Source organism: Gigantopelta aegis, chromosome 8, assembly GCF_016097555.1.
Source record: "Gigantopelta aegis isolate Gae_Host chromosome 8, Gae_host_genome, whole genome shotgun sequence".
Classification (NCBI taxonomy): Eukaryota; Metazoa; Mollusca; class Gastropoda; order Neomphalida; family Peltospiridae; genus Gigantopelta; species Gigantopelta aegis.
In genome coordinates, this window is record NC_054706.1 from 74,900,425 (window position 1) to 74,905,948 (window position 5,524).

Consider the following 5,524-nt stretch of genomic DNA (forward strand, 5'->3'; position numbering starts at 1 on the left):
TTCATCATCCTTCATCGGTTATAATCGGTTTGCACCAAGATGCCACCAACCGATTAACGTTCCATTATAATATAATAGATTAGAATTATATGACCTTAAGAATACTTCAATTACAAGGACCATGGCGCTATTTTCCTGTTCACAGGGATGTATCCTACATTTCACTAATTTTACCTTTAATATGGATCCCATGCTCAGCCACTGGCCCTGCCAGAGACTGGACATAGGGTAGACGTCTCTGAACCGTGTATGGGTCCATAAGAGGCACGTAAATAAAATTACCTCACCTCACCTTTAATACCTGTTCATTATTTGTTTTCTTTATGTACATATGAATACGAATCTACCGGAACCTTTGTCTACATTTTTCCTGAACTCCTGTATATGAACAAGCTAATACTGAATTGTAAAAAAAAAATATATATATTATTTCATCCTCAGCGGGGGGGGGGGGGGGGGGGGGGGGGGGTTGGTTCGAATCCCCAGCCTACGTCCCTGTCGTCATGTGCTATAGACATGTTTAAATGTTAGCGCGGCCCTAGCTGCACGCGACTGAGATAAAAATGAGATTGTAGTATTTTCAGTTAATACCTGTTATTGTGGTGATTAGCCTCACACGACGATTGAGTCGTTCTGTTGATACACAGGTGTATTACTTCTACAGATAGACAGGCAGTCGGTAAATCCCAGTCGGTCTTGTAAATTAATATGTAACATGCTGCCTTGTTTACCCCCTGCGCAGTTGTAGCAAAGTTCTTTGTTACAATAATTGAACCGCAACAGAGATGAGCTTTAACTTAACGACCCATTACTTGACTGTCTGGACTCAGGGATACCCCCAGTAATCGACTACTGGGATACCCCCAGTAAATAACTATATAGATACCCTCACTAGTTGATTACATAAATACCCCCTACTAGTTGATTATATGGATACCCCCACTAGTTGATTATAGGGATACCACCACTAGTTGACTACATGGATACCCCCACTAGTTGACTACATGGATACCCCACTAGTTGATTATAGGGATACCCTCACTAGTTGATTATAGGGATACCCCCACTAGTTGATTATAGGGATACCCCCACGAGTTGATTATAGGGATGTCCCACTAGTTGATTATAGGGATATCCCCACTAGTTGATTATATGGATACCCCCACTTGTTGATTATAGGGATACCCCCACTAGTCGACAACAGGGATACCCCACTAGTTGATATTAGGGATACCCCCACTAGTCGATAATAGGGATACCCCCACTAGTCGACTGCATGGATACCCCCACTAGCTGATTATATAGATGCCCCACTAGTTGATAATAGGGATACCCCCACTAATCGACTGCATGGATACCCCCACTAGTTGATTATATAGATGCCCCACTAGTTGATAATAGGGATACCCCCACTAGTCGACTGCATGGATACCACCACTAGTTGATTATATAAATACCCCCACTAGTCGACAACAGGGATACCCCACTAGTTGATAATAGGGATACCCTCATCAGTTGATTATAAGGATATCCCTTCAGTTGATTGTATGGATATTCCCACAAGTCGGCTACAGAGATACCACCATTAGTTGACTACAATGATATCCCCACTAGTTGGTAACAGACCCCCACTAGTTGACTACAGGCATACCACAACTAGCTGACTATAGGAACACTTCCAATAACTGACTACAGTAATACCACCACTAGTTGACTACAGGGATACCATCATAAGTCGACTACAGGGGTACCATCAATAGTTCACTACAGGGATACTCTCAATAGTGCACTACAGGGATATACCACTAGTTTACTACAGGGATACCCTCAATAGCTGACTACAGGGATACCCTCAATAGTTCACTACAGGGATACTCACAATAGTTGACTATAGGGATACCCTCAATAGTTCACTACAGGGATACCCTCAATAGTTCACTACAGGGATACCCTCAATAGTTCACTACAGGGATATCCCACTAGTTGACTACAGGTATACCATCAATAGTTGACTACAGACGATACCCTCAATAATTGACTATAGGGATACCCTCACAAGTCGACTACAGGGGTACCCTCAATAGTTCACTACAGGGATACTGTCAATATTTGACTACAGGGATACCCTCAATAGTTGACTGAAGGAATACCTCAATAGTTGACTATAGGGATACCTCAATAGTTGACTATAGGGATATCCCACTAGTCGACTACAGAGATACCTCTACTAACTGACTGTCCAAAACAGGGGTAAGATGCTGTGGACGCGTGAATCGCTTTATATGACTGTTTTCCGGATATTACTGGTGGCACGCAAGACGTGCACCCGCACACGGCCGCGGTCGTTTGGTTACTGCCGTCTGTTTCCTCTGTCGGCGCTAAACCATCAAAGTCTCCGGAAGATGACAACCTCCACAAATCTTCCGTTTACTCGCAAATCTTTTCGCCTCCGTCTGTTGCTAAATACGAAGACGGAGAGAGAACGGGGCTTGACATTTCGGCTGGCCTAAGTCAGGTAGTGTTTGCTTATTCCATTCACAGATATACGAAAGTCTTCCTCTTGTTTGTCCAGTAATCAGCTTCCAAGAAGGTCTCCCCGGGAAGGTATGCCATTATCGCAGCCAATGCTACAAACCCAATACTGCCGGCTTTCCATTCAACAAACAACTTGTTGTGTCTTCCCCTCGAGACATCTTGGCCGCAAGCATCCGTTGATGACCGTGTTTGAAGCCGCGATCACATTACAAAGAGTATATCTCCGATTGTCTGATCTCAGTGTCGATCATCTCACTTCACAGGTGTGCCGATCTCACTCGTCATCACGTATAGTGTAGGCCTATACATGGACCAGGAGAGTGGTCTTTGTAGACCTTAGGTGCTAACACAATGATCGACAGGTATTCGGAACTATTACGAGTGTAAGAACCGTTTGCTGACCAATATGCCAGAATAATTAAGTGTGGTTTCTTGGCGATTGTTGGTGGGTGGGTAGGTGGTGGTGATGGTGGTTGTGGTGGCGGTGGTGTGTGTGTGTGTGTATATATATATATATATATATATGTGTGTGTGTGTGTGTGTGTGTCCTAATGGGTTCGAAGATCTGAACACTGTGCCTAAATGACGTAATGTATAATGCATCTTTAAGTATACGTATCTTATTTAGTGACGTTATATACCTGTTTTAATGATTTAAATTACATATCAAATACATATTCTTGTTTAGAATGTCAGCGTCTGGATATACAATGTGTTTGATAGGTAAAATTCAGTTTGGACTAGTGCGACCATTAAGACGTCCAGAAACAAATGCAACGTACAGACATCTCCCCAGAAACAAATACAACGTACAGACATCTCCCCAGAAACAAATACAACGTACAGACATCTCCCCAGTAACAAATACAACGTACACACGTCTCCCCAGAAACAAATACAACGCACAGATATCTTCCCAGAAACAAATACAACGTACAGACATGTCCCTAGAAACAAATACATGTACACACATCTCCCCGTCGTTCTCTTAAAATTCGCTCTGGGTGGGAGCCAGTAGATGGGTGCAAACCTAGTACCTACCAGCCTTATGGCCGATGGCTTAATCACTACATCACCGAGGCCAGTGGACAACGTCTATAAAACACGTTAGCGGTAAATACGTCATATCATTCTTATGGGCCGATTAAAACCATTCTACATGAGCTTCCGTTATAACTTACTACAAAACGTATTCCGTTCGGAATGAAAACCAGAACAACTTTCTAATGTACACACTACATACACGTATAATGTATATAAATAGAAGTTATACCCAGTCAAACTCCAGTCTCGGTTTATTTACCAAGTACTGAGGAAACTACGATAGAGGGAGATCCCAACGATGAAAAATTGGCGCCAAGGTGGGTTGCAAGCAGACGATCTATAGGCTTTTAAATTATTGGTACCAATTTGTACCTTGGGCTACAATGCGGCCCGTTTGATGACATTTGTTGTGCCACAATTGCCTCTAGATCTGTCGGAATGTGGGTAAAAGTCACGTAAATAGCCGAACTGTGGGCCAAATGGCCTCGAGTCGTCTTTCTTTAGGTTGTTCTTAGACTGGAAACACTCAGACACTTGCCGTAGTGAATGTCAACACGGCGAATTTCATCAAAGAAAACACGGTCACTGCTGCCGTGCGTGTGTAGTAGGTACACAGGACGGAAGACACGTCTCCGTTGGCGCCTTTTCGCCCGGACACTGCCCCTCTGAAAAGGGTCCAAACAAAAACTCACCTAAGTTTGGTCGTGCTTATTATTGGACTGTTTGTTTGCTAAAAGAAAGTGAATGACAGTATGGTCGGAGGATGGACATTGGGTGATTGGGGGTATACCTGTGTTTGTTTAGATTTATTTTCGTTCTTTATCTGACTTGAGCCAAAGTTATTTCGTGTTCAGGTGATCTCTTGAATTATGCCTTAAGCTTCTGGTAGATTTATGGACTTAGCGCTTTGATTGGTAGAACGAATGGTCATCTGGACACGGGATAACATTGACGAAGACAACACGGGGTGGAGAATAAGATTCAGATTGTATTTATGGTTTTTGTTTGTTTGTTGTTGTTGTTGTTGTTGTTTTGGGTTGGGGGGTTTTAATAAAGCAGTTAACCATATACATATACATATACTTCGCTTGACATGATCTTGTACCTGTATACGGTTTAATAATCGAGCAATCAAAAGGTAGTCAGTCATGTCAAGGTTTAACAATATTCCTGCACGAAAAACACAGTGTCAGTGATAAGAATATGAAAAAAAGTATGCCATGCGAAAGTCTGTTTAAAAAGTACGACGAAGTTTCTAATACAAATAGTACCTTTCAAAACAGGTCGCAAAACATTCTAGTATAGAGAAACTGCGAGAGGGTCGTCTTCGTCATAGACAACAGTTTAGTGAAAGATTATTTTAAAATATTTGACAGCATACACCACAAAACAAAAGGTCATTCGCTAATCTGTTTGTATGAGTGTGTATGTCACCCATCCCCATTTTTAAAAATAAAAGTCCCAAATATCTTGACCACTTTGACCAAACATTTTAATCCCTAACTAGTTTGTTTTTATTATTTAAATTATTTAGTAAACCCGCTCCACGAGCATCTACAACTATTGCACATACTTGCTTACTGGAAATACTTACTTAGAGTGATTGTACATTATAGCAAGTAACTATGGGGGGGGGGGGGGTAAACATTATTATAATGAAGCGAAAGTACACATTCATTAATACGTAATTACAGAAGACTGGACATATTTATTTCAACGAGGTTATTTAGGCTGAAGTCATCAGAGGTCCATTATCAGGGCCGCAGCTAGGATTTTTTGTTTGGGGGCCCAACTGAGAAGGCCTAGTTAATAGCCTAAAATTCCTTAAACGGTTAAGAAGAGAATTTTCTTTAAGTTTGTCTAATTTTTTCCGGACAATTCCCCCCCCCCCCCCCCCCCCCCCCCCCCCACCCCACCCCCTCTAGCTACGGCCATCATTGTATGA